At 43.5% G+C, this 24321-nt stretch overlaps 1 protein-coding gene across 1 annotated transcript in view; it reads left to right on the forward strand.

The window, feature by feature from the left end:
* The window catches only part of polo (Serine/threonine-protein kinase polo), a 290744-nt gene that overhangs the window by 155143 nt on the left and 111280 nt on the right, over positions 1-24321 (forward strand). The gene's annotated exons all lie outside the window — the stretch shown is intronic.

The raw sequence follows: 24321 nt of genomic DNA on the forward strand, positions 1-24321 counted from the left end.
AAAAGGAACTGGAAGATGAGTGAAAGTGAGATGAATAGGGAGAAAGTGGAAAAGAGAAAGAGTAATAGGGAGGTAGACGAGGTGGGAAGGAGTTGTTGAGCACAAAGACGTATAAAAGGAAGAGGTGTAAATGAAGAGACGTGAATTTTGAGGAAGTCCAAAGTAGAGAGAATTAAGATGAAAGGGTGGGAGGGATGGGGAATGGGAAAGAGTAGGAAAGACGAAGGGATGGAAAGGAGTAGTGGAGGAAAGAGGAAGGAAGCGGAATGAAAGGGAGATAATTAGGGAGAGGCGAGCAATGAGGGATTTGGGAGGAGGGAGAGAGCTCAGTAAAAAGGAGGTAAGTAGGGAAAGATGGGTGCTGAGAGAGGCAGAGAGAGAGAGAGAGCGTGCAACCAGAGACCCATGCTGTTGATGAAGGCGGCGGCAGGCATCAGTACCCCACTTAGCTATTGGCCCCAGGCTGTGATAGACTGGGGGGGGGGGGGCAGGGACCGAGAGAGAAGAGGAGAGAAGGTGAGTGACAGAAATGAATGAGATTAAAAGAAAATTAATAATATAACTAGAAAGAGAGGATTTTGTGTGTGTGTGTGTGTGTTGAGCAAGTATGTTAAAAAGGAAAGTGAGAGGAAGGTGGTGGAGGCAGGTGGGCAAGAGGAGATTGAGAGAATTCAAAGAGGGAAGTGAGTTGAAAGATAAGAGAAATGGGGGGCGGGAGCAAGAGAGAGGGGGACGGGGACAGCTGGAGGAGTGAGAAAATACGGCAGCGTTTTCGGACGGAGAGAGAAGTTGGAGGGGAAAGTAATGTGTTGGGAGAGAGGAGGAAGGAAAAAAAAAAAATACGCAATTCAATAAAAACGCAAATAAAGATGGTTGGATGGGTAGGGGTAGGGACTGGAAGGAGCAGGCACTGATATCTGAGGAAGTGTGTGAAGAAAGGAAGGCTGGGGAGAAATCTAAAACAAAGTCGAGAGATAAAAGAGTTTCGGCACACAGGAGAAAGATGGGAGTGGGCGAATAAGGAAGAGAGAAGGCGGAAGAAATAGGCTATCAGAGAAGTGAATGGGTGCAAGAAAATGAAGAAGAAAATGTATAAGAGAGAGGTAAAAGGATTGCTCAGTGAAGTGCTAAGGGAAACGCGGAACTGAAAAGATGCAGTAGAGTAAGTGAGTTAAAGACAAAAAATGAGAAAGGGAAACAGATGTGTGGAATGAGAGTGGGAGGAAGTGTACAGTAGTTATATAGAGAGAGAAACAAAGGAGGATGAGGAAGAAATGAGAACAACACAGGGAGGTTCAAGAAAGTGAATGTGGTGTGAGAAAGAATACGAACTGCTTTGAGGAAAAAGAGAGAGAGAGAGAGAATGGAGCAGAAATGGATCGAGAGAGTTGAGAAAGATGGAGAGGAGTGTTCACGGGATCGAGATTGGGACGTGAGGAGAGAAGAAATGCAGAAGGAAACAGAGAAGAACAAGAGGAAAAAGAGGAGGGGAGGAAGAGGAAAAAAATGGAAGGAGAAGGAAGAAGAAGAGGAAGAGCAGAACTGAAGTGGGAGAGGATGAGGAAGAGGGAGAGAATGGAGGTTGAGGAGAATGCAGATCGAAGAAGGCCCAACTCAAAAGAGGAGGAGAGAGAGGATAATGGGGGTCATCGGGTAGAGTGGGGGGGAAATTGCTTGCCCCTTCCTGAGAGAGAGAGAAAAAAAAAATGTAAGTGGAAGTGGAAAATGAATAGATGAATGAAGAGGAAAAAAACACGAGGAATTATTGATAGTGTGTGGAAATTACAAAATTAATGAAATAGTGAGAGTGAAAGGGACTGAGAGACTAATTATAAGAAAAAATGTAGAAGTCATTAAATCAAAGTATGAAAAGCATAGATGGCAAACAGTTTGAGTCTAGAAACTGTGAATGAACAATGAACTTGGAAGAGAAATAAAATGAGGCTGAAAACAGAGAAAAGAGACGTGCTAATAAATGAGAATAAAACTGGATCTGACCATAGCCACTGAAAATGACCGAGTAATTAACGATAGTAGTTGAGGATACCGAGTTAACGCAGCTGCCTAGTAGAGTTTATGGTACAAGGGAGAGAAGGGAAGTGTGTGTGTATGGGAAGGCGGATATGCAACCGAATGAGAAGGAAGAATTACGAAAAAATATATGAAAGATTGGGAATAAATATAAGACTAAGGGAGTGTGCATGTGTGTGTGCATGCGTGCGTTCTTGTGTGTGTGTGTGTGTGTGTGTGTGTGTGTGTGTGTGTGTGTGTGTGTGTGTGTGAGAGAGAGAGAGAATTATTTATGGAAGGTCAAGCACGCTCCCTGGCTCTAGGTTACATTTCTCTCTGTTTGATCTTCATCTCTCATCTTTTACCTCACACACACACACACACACACTCACTCTCTCTCTCTCTCTCTCTCTCTCTCTCTCTCTCTCTCTCTCTCTCTCTCTCTCTCTCTCTCTCTCTTATTGGCACTCTATTGCTCCCTCCTTTTTTCCTTGCCTCTTCCCCTGCATGTTTTTCTTGTTTCCTGTCATACGTATTGGTTGTGCCCGTCATCCCAGCCTTCTCTTTTATTCTCGTGTCTCTGTTATATCTTTTTCCTGTTTCTTTTCTCCCCCCCCCTCCTCTCTCTCTCTCTCTCTCTCTGTCACACACACACACACACACACACACACACACACACACACACACACAGTGACTCATTCTGTTGTTTGCCGTACCTGTTCCTCATTTAACCTCTTATGTTTAGTTTTTACTTCCTCTCTTCCTGTATTTCGTCCATTGCCTTTTGTTGTCCTTCCCTTTCTAGAGTTTGTTGAGTTCCATTTTCCGTCCCATATTTCTAGTCTCTCTCTCTCTCTCTCTCTCTCTCTCTCTCTCTCTCTCTCTCTCTCTCTCTCTCTCTTTTTCCTCCAAACCTTACTGTGTCATTCCTCTTTTTGATCTGAAATTGTTGTCCCATTCTTTTTTCCCTCATATCTATGTCTCGTTTCTCTTGTCTTGCTCTGACTTGTGGCTTCTCACATTCCAGTCCGTCTGCATCCTCTCCCTTCGGGTCTGTTGGTATCACTTTTATCTTTTTCTACCCGTCACTCTTGCCTCTTTATTCTACACTGTGTATCATTCTCATGCCTTTTTTCTTCTCCTCTACTTATTGTCCTTTTCCCATTTCATGTAGTCTCTCATATCTGCATGTCTTACGTATGTCTTCTAGTACTCCATGATGCGTGTTTCCCATTTCAGATCTCATTTGTATCCATATAAATAAGTAGGCCTAAACAAAAATTCTATTGGGAATTGAAGAGGAGCTGGTTTGTACCCAGATTTTTTTTTTTTTTTTTTTTTTTTAAGCAGTTGGCCTTATCTAGGTCATTTACAATATGTAGGTCATGGGTCAAAGGTCAGGGTCATTGTAGTGAAGCTAAACCTGCTTCGTCCCCCGTCTTTCTTTTTCTTTTCTTTTATTTTTTTTGTCCTTCCGGCATTTCTTGGAGGGTTTGGTGGGTGGGGGAGAGCCTTCTTTGCTATTCTTGTCTTATTGTGGTAGTTGCCATGCTGTTAGACAGCAGCTGCCTAGTGTGCGCCTGTTACAGTTATCGCGTTTCATACAGTTGTTTGTACTGTTAACTCCTTTCCTCCATTGCATCTGTTGTGCACTTATTATTAATCGGTTCCTCCACTCCAGTCATGGGTGTATCTTTCCCCCTTTTTCCTGCCCCTGTTCTCTAGTTCCCCTCCAGCTTCCCATTCCTGGCTGGCACTTTCCCGTCCCTGCCAGCCTCACCAACCTTCCGCTTTAACTCTCCACGCCACGCATATTCCCCCCCTCTTCGCTTCCTGTTTGTCACCTGTCATCCTTTCCTCTTCCTGTCATCCATTTCCCGTCGCACCAGCCTTGAATTTTAGTTTCATCAGTCCCCTCATATTTCGCTTTCTGTTCTCTGTCACCGTTACTCTCTCTCCTCCTCTCCCTTTCTTTCTGCTTACCATTTTACCTACGGAAGCATCTCTAGGAACGACTCTGTCCGTCTCTCTCTCACTAACGATTTTCGGACAGGGTGCATTATTTCCTTAGAATTTAACGACTTGCGGAGGCACACCACACCAAGGGCATTGACCGCTGAAGCTGCGGCATTTGTTGCATTTTGTACTTTTGTTATTGTTGTCCTTTCCCTTACTTTTCCTCATCCTTGTCCCTCTTTTCTTATCTCTTCACTTATTTTATTCCTTTCCCCTTTCTTTCTCCCATGTCTTTTCCTTTGCTTTCACCTTGATTTCCCGTTTCCTTGTCTTTTCGCTTTTCATATTCCTTCTTATCTTAGTTTTTCCCCACACCGTCACCTCAGTTCCTTCTTAAAACAAATCTTTTCCTCCTTATTACTTCTTATCTTCATCCTATCACCCTCAGCCTTTTTCATTTTGTTATCGTCTTTGCCCTGCTTTTTTCCTGTTTTATCCTTTAGCACCTTCTCCCTTGTATTCCGTCCGATATTGCCTTTTCCGCATTCTGGCATCCCTCTCCCCATTTCTAAAACTTGTATTACCCCTCGTACACGTAAATCTCCTTCTCTCCTTCGACGCGTCCTCTTTCGCCCCTCAACCCTTCCCTTTAATCCCTCACTATCTCTCCATTTTCCTGTCATGCATTTTTTACTTTTCCTCCTTCTCTTCCTTTCTGACCTCTTGTCATTTTGCCCTTCACATCATCTTTCTTCTTCCTCTCCCACAGTCATTGTGTTTTTCTTTCATTTTTTTCTGCCCGGTAATTTTGAATGGAAAGCCTTCCAGGTTTGTATTTTCTCTCCCATGTAATTTAGGTCTTTAGTATAACTGGCTTACTCCAGGAGATAACATCGTCACGGGTCGTTTAGGCCTCCCGTTAACTGTGTTTCCTGTTTACCCCCGTCATCTGCATTCCCTCAAGCCTCACCTTCCTTCACATTCACTATTTTTAGGAGAGCATTTCGACCTGGAGAGTTCAGATAGAGTTTCCATTAACCTTTTCATTTCAACAGATCTTTCGTAGACTTAATGAAATCGTCTGTAGGTAGCAAGAACACGCCCTCGAGTCGAAAGAGTTAATCCCCCTCCCCTCTCTCTCTCTCTCTCTCTCTCTCTCTCTCTCTCTCTCTCTCTCTCTCTCCTCTTTAGTTCTTTCTGCTACTCCGTTTCACCTTTTTTCACCCTGCTCTTCCACAGTCTTACTCTTTTTTTTTTTTTCCCTCTTGCTTCGCTGCTCTCATTCGTGTTGCTCTTGACCCTCCCTCCTTTATATCCTCCTTCCATCCTTCCCTCATCATCATCGCCTTCTCTTACACTTTGCCGAAGTTTCTCTCATTTGTCTTATCTTTCTAGCTGTTTTCCATTCGGCTTTGCTTTTAGACCATTGCTTTGTCTCATTTGTCCTTGCATGCTTTTCTCCGTATTCTCGTCCTTTCATACTGTTGTCATTTTCTTCGTCTTCCAGTCACTTCCTTTATACAGTAATCATCAAACTTCTCTCGCCTCATCTTTCTTCACTCCCACCTCCCCTTTCGTACTCCTCTTGTCCTTCCATTTCCTTTATTTATTCACTTCCGTTCTGTTCGTCGTTGCCCTCTTTCACTTTTCTTTGTATTTCTTTCCTCACTGCCCCTCCTCCTCTTGTAATGTTTTCTTCTTGGTCATCATCCATCCATTCTTCCTCTCTTTCTTACTTTCCCCTTCTTACCTTTCTCTTTATGCCCTTTCTCGTCCTCCTTCGTGCTTCTTTCGCCGTCATCATCGGTCCATTCTTCCCCTCTTTCACTCACTGATATTTCTCTTTACTCATTTGGTCTCCCGCTTTTTTGCTGTTTTCCCCGTCGTCTTCATCCATTAATCCTTTCCCTCTAATAATCTCCTTTATTTTTCTCCCTCTTCATCTCCACACCAGTCATATTTTCCCCCACACTCCTTCCGTCTCTCCTCTCACCCTCACTCGCTGCTCCTTGACTCAGCGTTCCCTTTGTCATGTTCTTCCCTTCCTCCTCTTTTCGTCTTCTTCCCTCTGGCACAAGTCCTCCTCTTTACCTCTCAACACTCCTTTGCTTCCACTCATCTTCTCCTTGTACCCTGACTCTTGTCCTCTCTTCACTATTCTTACTCTTGGTTATTCACGCTGTCTTTAGCTTTCCTTCATTTCTACCTTTCACTGTTACCTCATTTGTGTAATTTCCCATTTCCGACACACTCGTTTTCACTGTCTTTACTCCTACCCTTCAACACCAGTTTTGTTTTTCTAATAACCTGTTTTATCGCCTCAGCATCTGCCCATCTCCATCACTCTCCTTTCTCCCCTTCCCAACACACACCTCACCTTCCCTCCTTTTTATTAATACGGATACTTTTGCATACACAGTTTCGTTCCTCTTCCAGTAACCCTTCTTGCTTCCACTTCTCCACATCACCTCTTCCTCTTTACTCTCACCTCTACCCTCCCCTCCCCTCCTCTCCTCTCCCCTCCGACACTCTGCTTTTACTCTCAAGTTTTTCCGTTTCACACATTCCATTCTTTTCATCTTCCCATTACCCTCTCTTTCAGCCTTTTTTCCAGCCACACCACTTATCCCCCCCCCACACACACATCCCCAATATCTTTTTATACATCGTCCTCGACCCCCCCCCCCCTCTCTCTGTATTAACGCCACTAGCCCCTGCCGCTTTCTCCAGGCATCGTGCTTCAATCTCTCCCTCTCTTCTTCCTTGTCTGTTTCATTAGTCTCTCTCCCTCTTCGTTTCTCATTTATCTCGCTCCCTCTTTACCCTTCCTGTATTCTCCCCCTCCACACACATCATGTTTTCTCCCCCTCCCCTCCATACCTTCTTCATCTCTCCCACCATTCCTCCCTCATAGCCTGTCTCCTCCACACCACCTTTGTCGCTCTCTCCACACCTCTGATATTTCCCCCAACACCTTCCTTGTCCCTCCACCACATCTCTCATGTCAGTCTTCCGTTGCATCTTCCTTGTCTTTCCCCTCTTTACCTCTCACATCCTTGTTTCCCTTCCTCGTGCCTTTGTCCCCCTGTCAATTCCCTGCCTCCTCTTGGGTATCTTTCCAGGAATCTCTGGTATACAGAACAGCCTATCCCCCGCGTGCCTCACCCTTATGGAGGAATATGTCCGCGAATTTCTCTCCATACCAGGCTATTCTCTGCTCATCTCTCCCGGGAGGAAAGGAAAGGGAGGAAGGGGAGAGGGGTAGAGAAATCGATGAAGCAACGACAGGAACCTAACGTGCTGTTTCCCGTTGCCGAGTGAACAGCAACGGGAGCAATCTAAATGCAGCTGTCGTGGCAGTTGTGGAGATGAAGAGCCGTCGTCAGGCAGGCGGGAAGGTGAGGCGAAGAGGAAAAGAAGGGGGAAGGGAGGGCAGCTTACAATGATCAGTTTGGGTGGGTGAGGAGAAAAGGAGAATGTGGGGTTTAGTGATAAGATGGAGAAGGAGAGGAAGAAAAAGGAGTAAGGGGCTTAGTAATTAGCTGGTGTGAGTGAGAGAAAAAAAAAATAGATGAGGTGGTGTGAGTGCGAGAGAAAAAAAAATAAGTGTGGGATTTGGCGATAACATAAAGAATGAGAGGCAGAAAGAAAGAGGGGGTGATGATGAGAGGGGAGCTTATTTTGATGAATAGAGTTAGGTGTGTGTGTATATATGTGTGTGTGTGTGAGAGAGGGAGAGTGTAGTTTAGTGATGATGAGGGAGAGGAAGAAAGCAAAACTGAGAGGGCTTGCGCCGTGATAAGATGAGGAGGGGGGGGAGGAGGGGAGCTTACATATTATAAGAAGTGAGGGGTGGGTGAGAGAGGCTCATGGATTTAAAGACGAGTTGAAGAAGGGGAGGAAGAAAATAGAGAGGAAGTAATAGTGATGGAGGGGAGGAGGAGAGAGAAGCTTAACGTGATGAGTTTGGGACGATGAAGGAAGAGTGGGAGTCAGGGGATTTATTGTGGAAATGAGGAAGGGCAGGAGGAAAGTTGGGGAAGGGGACCGACAGTTATGAGTTGTTGGTGTGGGGAAGGGAGCTTATAGTGATGAGTTCGGCGTCGAGAAGGAGAATAGAGGGATATAGGGATAGAGCGAGGAGGTGGGGAGGGAAAGGAAGAGAAAAAAGAAGAGTGAAGGGGCATAGAACAATGAGATGGAACAAGCTTAAAAAGAAGAGTGGGGAGTGGATGAGAGAAAAGAGGGAATCGGGTGCTTTTATAATGAGGAAGGGGAGGAGGAATGTAAGAGGGATAGGATTTAGGGTTGAGAGAGCTGACAATGGTAGGTGAGAGAAATGAGGTGGTCTGGTGATTTACTGATGAGATGGAGGGGAGGGGAGAGGAGGGAAAATTACAGTGTTGAGTGAAGATGGGAGGGATAGTAGAGGGAGTCTGGGGATTTAGTGACAACATGAGGAAGGAGGGAAAATATAGGGGAACGGAGATTGGACTTATTTATTTATTTATTTATTTATTTTTTTTTTTGGGGGGGGCCACACATAAAGAAAATGATGAGAGAGGGTGAGAAAATAGGAGAATTTTGGAGATTCAGTAATAAGATGATGTGTAAAAGAAAAGCAAGGGAGAAGAGGTTAGAGCGGTGAGGTTGAGAGGGGCGCCTCCATCCAGTGACGCGTGGGGAATGAGAATTCTGGAGATCTGGACATTTAGTGATGAGATGAGCGAGGGGAGGACGAAATTAAGGGAGGGGGGGGGGAGGATTGACCTGTTTAGTCAGTTAACGTATTTTATATTTTATTCGTGCTACATCCAGACGATTTTATTGAACTTGGGAGAAACCTTTGTTAGTGACGGTTAATGAAGGATGCAGCAAACCTCTGGAATTATTGATAGCTCCAAGCTTTTATAATATTGCCAGGAGAAAGGACAAATAAAATGTTGAAAATGAATCATCTGTTTGAAGTGGTTAATATGATGAGGTTAGGGAGGGGGGAGAATTTACAGTGATGAGTGGAGATAGGTGGATGAAAATAGGGGTCTAGTACTAAAATAATGAGCAAGAGAGGAGTAAAGTAAGAGGGAAGAGGGCTCTAAGTTATGAGGTGGGGGGGGGGGATAAGAGTGGAGGTCACAGTGATGGGCTGGAGAAAAGAGGGTGTTGTGATTCACTGACGATATGGAGGCGTAGGAGGGCAGTATGAGGGTCAGGGTACGTAGGTGGGGAGGGAGGAGGCCCAGTGGGAGGGGAGAAACTTACAATGATGAGGGACGAGAAAAGGAGGAGGCTGGGGAATCACTGATGAGATGGAAGTAGGCGTGGAATACAGAGGAGTGCAAGTACAAGGGAAAACAAACATCATCAGAGTATCGGGCCAGACGAGATTTCTTGTGTAAAACAGAAAGGGTAGCCAGCAAGTCAGTTATCTGGAGTGATGTATCGATCGTTTGACCTCGTTACCATTAAAAGGGAGTCAGCTGGCAGGCTAATGTGGGTTTTATGTGTTGGTCAAGGCCATCAATAAAGGTTTAAGTTTTATTGACAACCACCAACTCTTGACGAAGTGTTCCGTCGGTATAGTGTATATAACCTTTCGAATGAAATGCTTATCCTCTTCACTACAAAAGAGCTGAATAGAATAATGTGCCTTTAGCAAGAATCATAAGTAGATGTCCGGTAGTAGTGATGTTATTGGGGATTATTTCTCACCTCTCACTACTAGAGGTCTTAAGCTGTATAATATTGTCAGGTTGGCAGCAGGAAGGCAATAGAATGGATTATGTGTTAGCAGCCGTCCGATATGTGTGTGGTATGATTTAGTGTTCGAAGCTCGAGTCGTGACGAACATTTATGGTTTGTGCCGGTAGTATGTCCTTCCAGATGCTAGCGTACATTCACACCTTGTCAGTTCATACTGACAGTATACATTGACTCCATAACCAGTACAACACTTCCACTGTCACTTGCGTTGCTTACTGCAACAACTGTTTTGCTAAGTAGTTACTTGGCCAGTATTTGGAAAGGTTAATGTTAGATGTCACGGTCACTCTTAGGAGAAACAGTGGTACTGCAAAGGACTGCATACGTACCATTGCGAAGTATAGAAAAATGCAGCACAGAACATTTCCTTGGCAGTGTTCGGTGATGATGTATTTATAAATGGTAGTGAAAAATGATCATCATATCATTAATTCATCGGCCACAGTTGAACTGTCTTTACCATTAAAAGGATTCTTCACGTAAATTTAGTTTTGGTTCTGCGCTTTGTGACGATAATTGATTTATTTCTTTTAAGCGGTTCCTCGGATGTTCCTTTCTTCCTCTCCATCACCTTTTATCTCCCGCTCGCTCTCTCTCTCTCTCTCTCTCTCTCACACACACACACACACACATTCTGCTAAGCCCTGTATTAAGATCGGCATCCAGCTTGAAAATACCGAGAAGGAAAAATTGGGGAATACTGTTAGTGAATGACTTAAAACCGAACCATTAGCGCTGACCCTTCCGAGATCCAGTATATTAGTGTTAGAGAGAGAGAGAGAGAGAGCGCATTGTGGTAGAAGGGAGGCTGGGAAGAAAAGTGAGGTAGGGCGGTTTAGGGTGAAATGGAGGGGAAGAGTGGAGGAAGGGAGGGAGCGACGGAGAAGTGAAGGTGGGAGGGTGTGTACATGAGGGAGAGAGATGGGGAAGGAGAGTGAAGTGAGCGGTGGGCTAGGACCGGAAAGGGAGGGGGAGGTAGAAGGGAGGGAAGTGGGGGGAAATTTTGATTGGGGTAAGAGGGGAAGGTAGAGGGGGCATGAGGGGAGGACAGGGATATTAGAAAGAGGAGAGAGAGGGGAAGTATGGGTTGAGGCCAGAGACGGAAAGAGGAGGAGTGGATTCAGGCAAGTGAGGAGGAGGGGACGTGTGGATGAGACAGGAGGGGAAGAATGGGAGTATAGGTGAGGTAGGAGAGGGAGAGGGGTTCAGGTGGCAGGGTGAGGGTGGAAGTGTGGATTGGGCAGCAGGAGAAGGGAAGTGTGCGTAAGGTAGCAGGGAGAGAGGGGAATTGTGGATGAGGTTGCAGGGTGAGAGGGGACGTGTGGGTGAGGCAGGAGAAGGAGAGGGGAAGGGCGGATGAGGTAGGAAGGGGGGAGAGGAAGAGGGTAAATGTGGGTGACGTAGGAGGGGAAGAGGGAAAGGGGAAGTGTAGGTGAGGTAGGACGGGAAAACGGGAAGTATGGGTTAAACAGAAGAGGGAGAGAGGAAGTGTGGGTGAGAGGGCAGGTGTAGGTTGGGCAGTAGGGAGGTACGCCAGTATTTGAAGGAATATAAATGTTGAATAAAAAAAAAGTGTATGGATAGAGGCAGAGGGGGATCATGCCATTGAGGGAGACCTGATGTAGGATGAAATTCTAAAGGAAAAGTTGTTTGCATATTGAGGAAGAAACAGAGGAAGGTAATACAAGGAGGGATGACTGTGACAGAGAAAAGTTGACCTATTGGAGTAGCGCAGGGCGGACTGAAGAGTGTATATACAGTATATAAAAAACATGGTATATATACTGTATTCAAGTAAAAATTGTCGGAAAGTCTAACTTAGTGGGAGAACTAACTGTTGTGAAGAAAGCTATATAGATGTTTATGCAGGGGAGATAGAGAGAGAGAGTGTGTGTGTTATATTAAACCAAGGGGAAAGACAGTTCAGAGAAAGATCAATGTGCCAAATGAAATTTTTTTTTTTTTTTTTTTACTTTAAAGTGGGTATGGGAGAAAGGCACTTTGAGGACAATTGTAACAGAAGAAATAGTTGACATACTTATGTGGAAGGGAAGGAATGCAATTTGGAGAGGTCTGAAAGGAGGGGGGGGGGGAGAGAGAATGGGAGGCATAAGAAAAGTTTTAAGTTGTAGTCAGAAGAGCCGGAAGACACAGACTTGGTATACTAAAATTGTGAAGGAAGAGCTAATTTCGACACAGAAGAATTTGGCATATAAAGACAGATGCCTGGAATTGAATGTGGCAAAGAAAAGAATCCATATATACTGATTTAGAATTGATTGCTGCAGACCAAAGGAGTTGCCATACAAAGGCAGAAGCTGGGTTAGAACTAATCCAGACAAAGAAAAGTTGGCGAATATACAGAGAGACGGAATTAGAACTGAATATGGTAGAGAAAAGTTAGCATATTGAAGCAGAAGGGGAGGAAGAATGAATGCAGCAGTGAAGTTGCAGTAGACTAATAATCAGAACATTAAGGAGGGGTGAACTGTGGTGAATAAATGAACTGGCCGAGCGTAAGGCAAATTACTGAAGATGAAATGGAGGGTTCAAAGTTGTATGAAAAGGGAGGGAGGTGTGTGAAGGAGTTACCGTGAGAAAGAAATTAGCGTAATAAGCCAGAGCTGAGGACGACTATCAAGGGACTGAATATGATGGATCAAAGAACTGGCTGAATGTAAGGGAATGTTAGTGAAGATATAATGGTTGAGGTCGAGATAGTGGAGGTAAAGAGAGTAGGACACTTGTATATGGTAGGAATGTAATGGGTTTGGGGAAATAAGAAGCTGGAAACGATGTGTAAACTAAGTGAAAGAGAATTAGGAATTTGAAAACAATAAGAATAGACAGAGTAAAGGTGGTAGGCAAATACATACATGGAACTAACAAAAATTTATGTAATTTCAGTAAAAAAAAAAAATAGATAACTGAAAAAAAAAAAAAAAAGGAAAAATATTAGTATTGGAAGGTAGGGTGAACAAAAAATATACATGAAAAGTTGAATGTGTAGATAGGCGGAAGAAAATAAAAATGGAACTTCCAGTATGTAATTAGAGTGGAAGCAAAGTGAGGGAGATGTGTAGACAGGGTGGAAGAAAGAAAAGAATAGAGAGATGTAGATGGGATGGAAAGAGAAAACGGGGGGGGGGGGGATGAAGAGAGGGTGGAAGATGTGAAAGGGATCAGGGACTTTGAGATGTAAGGATCTCTTGACAGAATGAAGGATGGATTAAGATGACGACGGGACGAAAAAGTTGGAATGAAAGGAGAGATTGATGGAAAGGAGAGAGAGAGAGAGAGAGAGGGCGGGGGGGGGGGCGCTGCACGGAGAGGTAGGGGCTAGCTTAGGTACAGGGATATTTAACAACCTTTCTAGTACGATGACGACTGCATTGAAATGCACTCTTTGTACCTCCAGACGATTTTATTCAGGTTTGGGGAGACCTGTCATGTCATAGTGAAGGGGTGATTGGAGATTGTATAGAATTCCCTCGGCCGACGAGATTTTTACCAGCCATAATAAAATTGTACAGTGTTTTCCTTCTGCTAGATGATTTGACTAAAAGGCTTGTAAAATTATGTTACTTTCCTCCCGCAGATAACTTCTTTATATTTCTAGCGGCAGACCTATTCAGCTCATGAAAGTCATCCGTTGCCGAAGGAATTAAAACCCCGTTAACACATTCACTAAGATGATGACGCCTTGCCTGACATTGCTGCCAGACAATTCCCCCCCCCCCCATGCCAGGAAGGAATATTGAAAGAGTTAACTCCCATCGTTTACAGGGAGTCCAAATTGATGTGGGTGGTGTGTGTCGGGACGGAGGGTGGCAGTAATTGCTGTAATGGTGGTAGTTTTGATGGTGGTTGTTAGCCCAGTAATTACGGGGGTGCCGGTCTTGATTGTCCTAGAAGGAGATTGCCCCAGTTTTAATGATGCTGCTGAAATGGGTGCGGGTAGTAGTAGCATTAATAGTATTACTGATAGCAATAACAGCAGCTGTAGTAGCAGTAGTAGTGGTAATAGTACCGGTGTTGGTAGTAGTAGTATCGGTAGCAGTAGCTAGTAGTAGTACCGGTAGTAGTGGCAGTAGTAGTAGTAGCAGTAGTAGTTGTACCGGTAGTAGTAATAGTAAGTAGTAGTTCTAGTGTAGTACTAGAACTAATAGTAGTACCGGTAGCAGCAGCAGCAGCAGCACTATTATCGGAAATGGTTAGTTGTGGTGGTGGTGGTAGTTTTATTAAATGAAATGAATGGCTGTAGTGGCGGTGGTGGTTTCATAAAATGGGTAGCAGTAATATTTACAGTGTGAAGTAGGAGGAGGTGGTGGTGGTGGTGGTAGTATTAGTAGTAGTGGCAGCAGTGGCAGTGGTTGTGTCGTTGCGGAAGCGGCTGGTTGGTAGCCTATAATCTTCATTTTTGTGATAATGAGCTGGTCTTGAGGGGCAGGTGGGAGGGAGAGTTTTAGCATTACCGCCTTCTAAGTGCTCATTGTTGTTGATTTTTCTCATTTTCTTCCCAAGATTTTCTTCGTGATTTTAGGTGTTACTTTATTATTATTATTATTATTATTATTGTTGTTGTTGTTCCTCCTCCTCTTCTTCTTCTTGTGGTCATCACCACCACCATCACTACCAAGATCAATATTATTGTTACCGCCCTCCTAGCGAGGCGATAATATAATCGCCTGTGTCTCTGTGCGTGGCTGTTCCCCAGATATCTCAAAATCAAGTGGGCAGATTGTATTAAAACACTGTGTGCGGTAGTCCGGGCTATATGGCATGTTTGTTAATAATTTTGGCGAAGCTGCAGTGAAATACCTTCGATTGTCAGAGGATTTTGCAAGAAAGAATACCATCTAACTTTTTCATTTAGCTTGCCAATATTCATCATTTTCTGTCGTACTTTCAGTGAAGAGAACGGCTATTTAAAGGGTGACTATTAGAAATTCTTCAAAGGCCTGTTATACTCAATGACCTTCACCAACACAGTAACCCTGACTTCAAGCGTCTGAATGCTAGTGTGATATTTAGAGGTAGGAGTAAACAGCAAATCCTAATATTTTTACCAGCTGCGATGCCGAAGCTTGTAGGCTATTGTTTGCAATTTGTCCTTCTGTCTGTGCGTCTGTTAGCACGATAACATCGCAACCGCTCAAGATATCACAAAATTTTACATGTGTGTAGTAGAGGAAAAAAATCGATCACGAGTTGGAAATTGGTGAAAGTAGGTCAAGGTTTGTGTGTCTGTTACTACAATAACTTCGCAACCGTTCAAGATATCATCACAAAATTTTGTAGGTGTGTAGTAGGAATGAATATCTCCTGTGAGTTCCAAACTGGTGGAAGTAGGTCAAGGTCAAGGTCATATTCCGAGCCGCGCCAGATATGTATTGGCTCGCGGCTGGTGTGATTTCCACCTTGAGGGGCCTCTTTTTTTTTTTTTTTTCTTTTTTCTTTTTTTTTTTTACGATTTTGGCGAAGATGCGATGATATGCCTCCGATTGCCAGAGGATTACTGATTTAGTTTTCGTAGTGATTGTGGACGATACGCATTCATGGGCGAATACTTTGGCTTTTATTATTAGTAGTAGTAGTACTGTATTAGTGGTATTAGTATTAGTTATTATTATTATTGCTATTATTACCATTAGTCGTAGTAGTAGTAGTAGTGTAGTAGTAGTAATGGTATAGGCTATACAGTTTAATGTTACTGTTTTTGACATCGCTGGAAAAGGAAGACAGACACGGACCTAAAAATAGATATGTGTAACCCACTGTGATTGGGCAACAGATAGCGGCATGGCTATCCCTTCCAGCCATTCCGTAAATATCCCGATACGATGCCCTGGTTTTAATTAATGAAATGTAGGTAGGCATTTTACGGCCGGACAGTAATGCATTTGGCAGCTTTAAAACATTTTCGGATTGCATTAATGAGCCGAGTTATTCATTAGCCGACGGTGCACATGTAGGACGCCGCTCCTGTGTACGTGTGGGCTTAATCTCTGTTATATTATCCTTTGTATTGTATGGCTGGATTAACGCTGGCTGGTCTGGTGGCTGAATGCACCAGTGGGGGTAATGGCCTGGCTTTTGAGTGGCTGGGTTCCTGCATACTAGAGGTGGCGAGGTTTTCCCATCATGTAATGCCATCAGGGGTGTACATCGGCAGTTTTGCCCTTAATTACGTCGCTTGTATTTTATTCTTGCCTCTAGACTTTTTATCGGCTTTGGGGTGACCTGTTGTTGTGAAGGAGTAAATGAAGACTGGCTAACCCCCCTTATCGGTAAGCCTTTCCAAAGACGCTGAAGAAAATCGTTTTGAGAAAGGAAGACTAAGGTAGGGAAACTCGTTCGTGGAATGAATGGGTTTAGTGTTGTGAATTACGGTAGCCTTGTCACTGATTCTTACGTCTGCTGTATAGGGGAGTAATACGTATTGCTGCCAGGGGCATAGTCGGTGTTGTCCTACCCTCAAATGCTCTGAACTTCCACAACCTAGCTTCGGTCTCATACACCTGGAAAGTGATTAGATCGGAGTGGTTATAATAGTTATTACCGTTTTTGCGTGGCCGGAATGATTGCGGACATTATTATCTATATATTTATTTGTGTGTGAGTGGGGGGGGGGAGAAAGAAGGAAAATGTGTGCATGTGTTATTATATGAAATTTATGTACCAGTGGCGATTGCTTACAGATAAAGCAGCCGCATCACTCAGCACTCCTGTTGCCAGCAACCTCTTACCTCCGACGGCACAGGTGGGGATATACCTGGGGCTTTCCGTCTCCTCTGATGTGTGTCCTGGACGAGATGAATGCGACATGTTGTGGCCGTCCCCACTCACTGTAAATGTAGGAAACTGTGTTATGGAGATGGTGATGTAGGCATGACAGGGTGGGTATACCGCGGTGAGTGGGAGCATATTCAGACGCCAGTGGACAAATCAACCTTTTCCCTATGAAAACCTATTAGTTTAGTCTCATAATTATCTCCAAACTATTATCACTTAAGGAAAATAATTCTTCCGGAAGGAGTTAACGAGGACTCTCTATGAGTTCAGTCTCTTTGTGCTGAGCAACATTGTCAGGAATAAGATGAAGACGTCATCACAGTGAACAGGTTAATATTGGGAAGCGTATAATGGCGAACTGGGATGATGTAGAGAATTAATTCTTGTCAGAAAAAAGTTGCATGTATGTTTTATTTTTGTCGTTATAAGTTTAAGACAAACTATGCGTGAGGGTGGAATGAAGGACTTCAGTACCGGTATGATAAGTTGTGTCTTTGGGGTCATCGGTTCAATGGAGAGTTACTGCTTGGTCAGGGTAAGGTTTTGTGGGCGCTGTTTTTTGTCTATATAAATTGCGGGAAGGTGGAATGAAGGACCGACGTTTTGATATAAAATGTTTATGATAAAGTAGCAATTGTTAGACAGTGGGTGGTATAGGGTGGAATGTTTGGTTGCAGTTGAGTATTTACTTAGTCATACAGTAGATATCTGTTTAGTTGCAGTAATTTTGAAGAAGCCTTTGCGGGAGGATGGATTGAAAGACAAGTGATGTATAAAGTTGCATCTTAACGCTTTTGAGTTTTGGCTATACAGAGGGTTTAGTAGGATGGAAGGTGTGGCTACAGTATAGTCGTGGCAAGGTTGTGTTGCAGGTGTAGCGCTCTTAGTGCGAAGAATCGATTAAAAACAAAAAAAATAGTAGCAACGACAGAGAACAGCGTTTGCAGAAGAATGACTCCTGGAATGAAAGGCAGCGGTCCAGTTAGGAGGAGATTGCTTGGACAAGTTTCCCAGGTTACAATTAAGGAAAACAGTTTGACATGAAAGCAAAACGAGGCGGAATTAAAGGCTGCAGTTGAGCCAGGATAAGCAGATGTGTGTTTGTCACGATAAGGTTGTTGTTGATGACCAAAATCTGTGTAGCATGGCGGTGTGTGGTGGAGGAAAGACTGGGTGAGTCAGGAGGAGAATGTTGGATGCTTTGTCTTTGCGATAAGCTTCATGAGTAAAGTTTTATGCAGGAGGGCAGAGAAGGATGGAATGGGCGGCAGTTGAATGTGAATAATAATATGTGGATATGTTGCAATGAAGCTGAATTTTAGCGCCTGTGTTACAGAGCGGAGTGCAATGGCAAGGGAGACTACAGTTACTCGTAAATCGTTTTTTTTTTTTTTTTTTTTTTTTTTTTTTTTTTCCCCCAACGATATGGTTCTGGGTAGTAGGTTAAAGGAAGGTGAAGTGGGAAGGACAGAATATCACAATTATGTTGCTTGAAAATTTTCACATTTTTGTCACGATAGGTTAAACAGGAGTGCAGAATGTAATGCATTAAAACACAGAAGTTGAATCACAATGAGTGATAGGTAAATGTCTTTGTCGTGGCCAGCGTGCATGAAGCAGCTGGATATGGGTTCAGATGTACTGTTTTTGTGGCATGGTCGTGTTTCAGGATTTTACGAAGGGAGGGTGGGGCGCGACGCAGTCCTGGCGTTGGGCTGGCCAGTACACAGCACCCTGTGACCATGCACACCACACTGCCTCACCGGTTTCCTGATCTCCTTGGCACAGTATATTATTGTCAGCTTTGTCTTTCTAGTCTATTAATCATCATTTCTCTCTCTCTTTCTCTCTCTCTCTCTCTCTCTCTCTCATACCCAAGACAGGAATCTTTATATACAGGGTTGGCCAAAAGTTATTTTACCATAATCTAATTTGATTAACACATTATATTACAACTACAACAGTGATATTTCAGCATCCAAATTCATTTGGATGCAGGATGGTGCACCTGCTACCTATGGAAGCAGTGTGCAAGAATTTCTCTGTAACACTTTGGACACATGGGTTGGAAGTAAGAGTACTGTTGAGTGGCCTCCAAGGTCACCTGACTTGACGCCATGTGACTTCGCAGTTTGGGGGATGATCGGAGAGAAAATTTACAAGACAGACCCAAAAAGTCTTCAAAAATTGAATGAAAGAATAACAACAGAATTTGACATCTTGAAAACTGATCATGAGTGTGGTAAGATGAATTGACCACTCGGTGTCTAAGAGGTGCCACGGCTGTTTAGGGGGAAGGAGGAGGTCATTTTGAACATTTGATTTAATTTGATTTTAATTTACCTGATGTATACTTCATTTAGTTGAAATATAATTGGTGTACACTTTATTTAATTGAAAAATAGCTGTGTTTAAAATAATGTTATGGTAAAGTAACTTCTGGCCCACCCTGTACAGTATGTTGATTGGTGGCCATCCAGGAAGCCCCGCCACGGTTGTCAGTGATGGTAATGAAGACGCCAGGAGAGAGAGAGAGAGAGAGAGTCAACAACGAAAACAAATGGAAGAAAGATTACAGAGAAAGAGGTGGGGGAGAGGGAAGAGAGAGTGAAAACAAAATGCAGAACTATGACAGAGAGGATGGGGAGAAGTACAATTAATGACAGGTAATGATAAACAAAATAGAAGAAAGAGTGGAGAGAGAGAGAGGGGGGGGGGAAGGGGGACTAAAAGAAATAAGGATGAGTAAAAAGTGGATCGAAGATGCAAATTTGATCGGTGATATTCGCAGGTATGAGATTAGTTTGTACCTGGAGTGCTTGGGTGAGTTTTAATTTTTGTGATATTCAGTAATACAGGACACATTATTATTATTATTATTATTATTGTTGTTGTTGTTGTTGTTATTATTATTGTTTCTTCTACTGCCATGTTGGAATTTTATATTTGATGTATTTGCTATGGGTTGTATTTGGTTTAGGATAGCTTTTTTGAACGGAAGTGGTCAGGTTATCGTGCATTATACATTTTGGGACCAGCGAATCTTAGTAAAATTGAATAAAATCGGCCGTTATTAGTTTAAGTGAATACCGTGATACGTGATCGGATACAAGAAGTAATTTACTCGTATTTATAATGTAGTCGTCGTCGTTGTTGATGTTACCTGCAAAACTCCTCACTTTACTGTTTTACGATAATGGAAGGTTCAGGGCCGAGAGTGTCAGTCAGTTGAGTGGATGTGACAGGCGTATGTACAGTAAATGCTTGAGAAAACGTAGAAAATATCATAATTGCTGATGCATGTTGCAGGATGGTCTTATTTTATGACACGTGCAAATTTTGATGTCGTTAATGGCACACGCAACGAATACACACACACACACACACACACACACACACACACACACACACACACACACACACACACACACACACACACACACACACACACACACACACACACACACACACACACACACACACACACACACACACACACACACACACACACACACACACACACACACACACACACACACACACACACACACACACACACACACACACACACACACACACACACACACACACACACACACACACACACACACACACACACACACACACACACACACACACACACACACACACACACACACACACACACACACACACACACACACACACACACACACACACACACACACACACACACACACACACACACACACACACACACACACACACACACACACACACACACACACACACACACACACACACACTTTTTGTTTTTAATGCATCAAAGACTCAGTTCTTACACCAATCAACCCGACAATATCTTCCACAGGTGTATCCACTATTGTTTAATTAATATTCAGCTTAATTCTGGATCATCATTGAACATGCTTGGGGTTTCATTTACTCAGGACTTGTCTTGGAAAGATCATATTACAGCTCTTGTATAATCTGCTTCTAAGAGATTAAGTGTGCTAAGCCGACTCCGTTCCTTCTTTACCCCTGCACAATTGTTGACTCTACACGGGTTTTATCCGCCCCTGTGTGGGGTACAACTCTCAAGTGTGGGGAGGTTCCCCACATACAAGTCTTCTCAATTGGGTGGAGTCAATTACTTTTCGTGTGAGTTGGGAGCAGGGCAGTGAAATGGCGGGGGACAGGGCGACTTGGAGGCGATTTGTTTGTGGCCACCCCAAACGGGATTGAGGCGTCTGGCAATAGATAGATAGATAGAACTCTCCTCCTCGTACTGACTCCCTTCAACCTCTGTCTCTTCGCCGCACTGTTGCGTCTTTATCTCTTTTATATCGCTACTTCAATGGTCATTGCTCCTCTGAACTGTCTGCATGTATTCCTCCACCTCTACGACGGGCGCGTAGCACCCTTCTGGCAGCAAACTCTCATCCCTTTTCTGTCCAACTCTCTAATGCAAGAGTTAACCGTTACTCCCAGTCCTTCATTTATGCAACAAGTCAACTCTGGAACTGTCTCTCTCTTTCTGTATTTCCTGCTTCCTATGATCTCTAGTCTTTCAAACACATTGTATCCAGGCATCTCGAAATGATCGGATCTTGAATTTGGCTCTCTCTTGTATTTTGTTTTTCTCTTGGAGGAAACAGTTATTGCGGGCTCGTGGCCTTTGGTTCCTTCTTCATCACATAAAAGAAAATAATAAAATCATGCTCAGCTTCTCAGAGCATTTTATATCGCACGAGAGCTGTTGGGTGACTTATTTATTTTTTTGCGACATTTACTTTGTTATTTTAATTCCTTCACTACTAAGGGATCTCCAAATCCGGATAGAGTCGTGTGGTTGCATTCGAAATAAAATGTGCAAAAAGGAGCTAATTCATGAAGACATTAATTAACCATAAAAGGGAACTAATTAATGGAGACAACCTTTTCGTTACGTGAGGCCTCCCCTATCCTGAGTTAAGTCCCTTGACGATAGGAAAATAAGATATGTCATCATACTGAATGTAGTAATACCCATAAAATGCTTGACGAAAGTGTTAATGGAACCTATTTCTTACCTTTTTACTGCAAGATATTTCCCCTGAGCTGAAGTCGTCACGGAGTAGGAACAAGCACAGAAGCACTAGATAGTTAAGGAACCATGGTTGGCATCGCTAGAGTGAAACACTTTATGTGCCAAAGTCCTTAGCGTGCGACCAACTGGTCGGCCGCTGCTAGAAATGCTCCCGCATCTAAAACACAAGAACGTATTACTGAAGGCCATATTGTAAGTGGCATTGAGATTTCGTTACACTCCCTACTTCCTTACGATGTAACCTGCACATTACACGTCAGTATCCTATTGTCTTTATTATTGTTATTTATTATTGTTATTGTATTATTATTATTTTTTTAATTATTATTATTACCGGTAGTGGTATTTGGGGCGCTCACCATCCACTCACTCGATGTAGTGCAGCTCTCGGGTGTCTGCCCTTTTCTCTCTTCCATCCTTCTTTCCTTCCATCCTCTTCTTTCTTTCCTTCATTCGTTCCTTGTGCTTCTGCCTACGGTTGACTTTACACTCCCTCTTCTGTCTTTTCTTCCTTCATTCTTTCCTCTTCCTTCTGCCTGTGGGTGACTCTACACTGAGTGACAAGCCAAATGGTTTCCTGTACACCAGGAAACCATTTACTACTCTGGGTGGTAACCATATAACCAAATTTGAAGGCTGGTGGTTTAGTGAGTAATTATTGTGCTCCAATTGGATTGAGCCGGTGAAGGTTTATATCCAAGGGATGGTTGGGGTTGATTGCTCATGTAATGCCACTCAGGGATGAGTGAAGCTGGTCAGTTTCATCTTAAATGTCGGAACCAGCTGCCTAGCCCCGGGCTCCTACGCTTCTCATGGGGCAATGTAGGATTGGATGATGGATGGATGCATTATTACCGGTAGGTGGGGGCGCTCACCATCCACTCACTCAGTGTAGTGCTGCTGTTTGGTGCGTTCCCTTTCCTCTCTTCCTTTTTTCTTTCCTTCCTTCCTTCCTCTCCTGTCTTTCCTTGCTTCCTCTTTTGTCTTTATTTCCTTCCTTCTTTCCTCTCCCTTCTATCTACGGGTGACTCTACACTGAGTGACAGGCCAAATGGTTTCCTGTGCATCAGGAAACCATTTACTATGCTGGGTGGTAACCATATAACCAGATTATGGCGCCTGGTGGTTTAGTAGGTAATTAAGGCGCTCCAATCGGATTGAGTCGGTGCAGGTTTTTATCCAAGGTGTGGTTGGGGTTGATTGCTCACGAAGTGCCACTCAGGGATGAGTGAGGCTGGTTACTCTCATATTATGTGTCAGGACCAGTTTGCCTAGCCCCGGGCTCCTACGCTTCTCATGGGGCAACACTGGATTAGATAATGGATGGGGGGATTTTTATTATTACTGTTGTTATTATTATTATTATTATTATTATTATTATTATTATTATTATTATTATTATTATCTATATCCATCCATCCATTATCCAATTCTTCGTTGCCCCATGAGGAGCTTAGGAGCCTGGGGCTAGGCAAGTTGGTCTTGACATTTAAGATGAGAGTGACCATCCTCACTCATCCCTGAGTGGCATTATGTGAGCAATAAACCCCATCCATCCCTTGAATATAAACCTTCTCCGGCTCAATCCGATTGGAGCGCCTTAATTACCCACTAATCCACCAGGCTTCAAATTTGGTTATATGGTTACCACCCAGCGTAGTAAATGGTTCCCTGGTGTACAGGAAACCATTTGGCTTGTCACTTAGTCACCCACAGGCAGAAGGAAGAGGAAAGAAAGACAGAAGAGGGGGTGTAAAGTCACCTTTAGGCAAAAGGACGAGGAAAGAATGAAGGAAAGAAAGGCAGAAGAGGATGGAGGAGAGGAAAGAAAGACACCCAAGAGCAGCACTACATCAAGTGGGTGGATGGTGAGCGCCCCCACCTACCACAAATTATTATGATTATTATGATGATGATGATGATGATGATGATTATCATCATCATCATCATCATCATCATCATTATCATCATCATCATCGTTATCATTATTAACATTATAAAAACTGTTATCGAAATAATACAAATAAGATAAAAAAGAACGCTAAGGTGTACAGTGCAAAATAAATCGTTGAGGAACGGGCGCTACGGAGTCTATTTTGCCCCCTAGAATGACTTTGTCAGTCACGGCACCAGCGAGGATGATTGAAGAGGGAGTGGCGGCGCAGCTGTTGACTGGGGAATATTAACAATTTTTTTTTTTTTCTGCCTTACCTCGTATCACATATTTAGTCCAGGGCGAAAAAAGGTAATCCACACAACCTTACACCTCGATTCCATTAAGGCCCTCCATTCCATTCCATTCCATTCACTCTTGCCATTCCGCATACACTTCTCTCTCTATTTATATTTATAGAACCTATGTATATATCTGTGTGTCTCACGGTTTATTTTCATACCTTGACGCAACTGCTCCCCTCCACTCCATCCCAGACCACTTTTGAACTAAGTTGTCTAGTACTATTTATCTGTCAGTGTTATTTTTCTGCTTGCTTGTCTGTCTGTTCCTTGACACCATATCACATTATTCTTTCTGGGTGACAAATATCCCTCACGCGGCCTTATTCTGACTTCATTACACTCCTCTGTTCCATCCATTCCCTTCCATCGCAACCCACCTGTCCACATACACCTATTTATTTGCATATATCTATCTATTCCCCTGTCTTACTTGACGCCATGCCACGTGTTTCATCCGGGGTGGTAACAAAAGTCCCTCCAGTCAGTCATCT

This window comes from Coenobita brevimanus, chromosome 71 (genome assembly GCF_032717465.1).
Source record: "Coenobita brevimanus isolate Jiangsu-jjx chromosome 71, ASM3271746v2, whole genome shotgun sequence".
Lineage (NCBI taxonomy): Eukaryota > Metazoa > Arthropoda > Malacostraca > Decapoda > Coenobitidae > Coenobita > Coenobita brevimanus.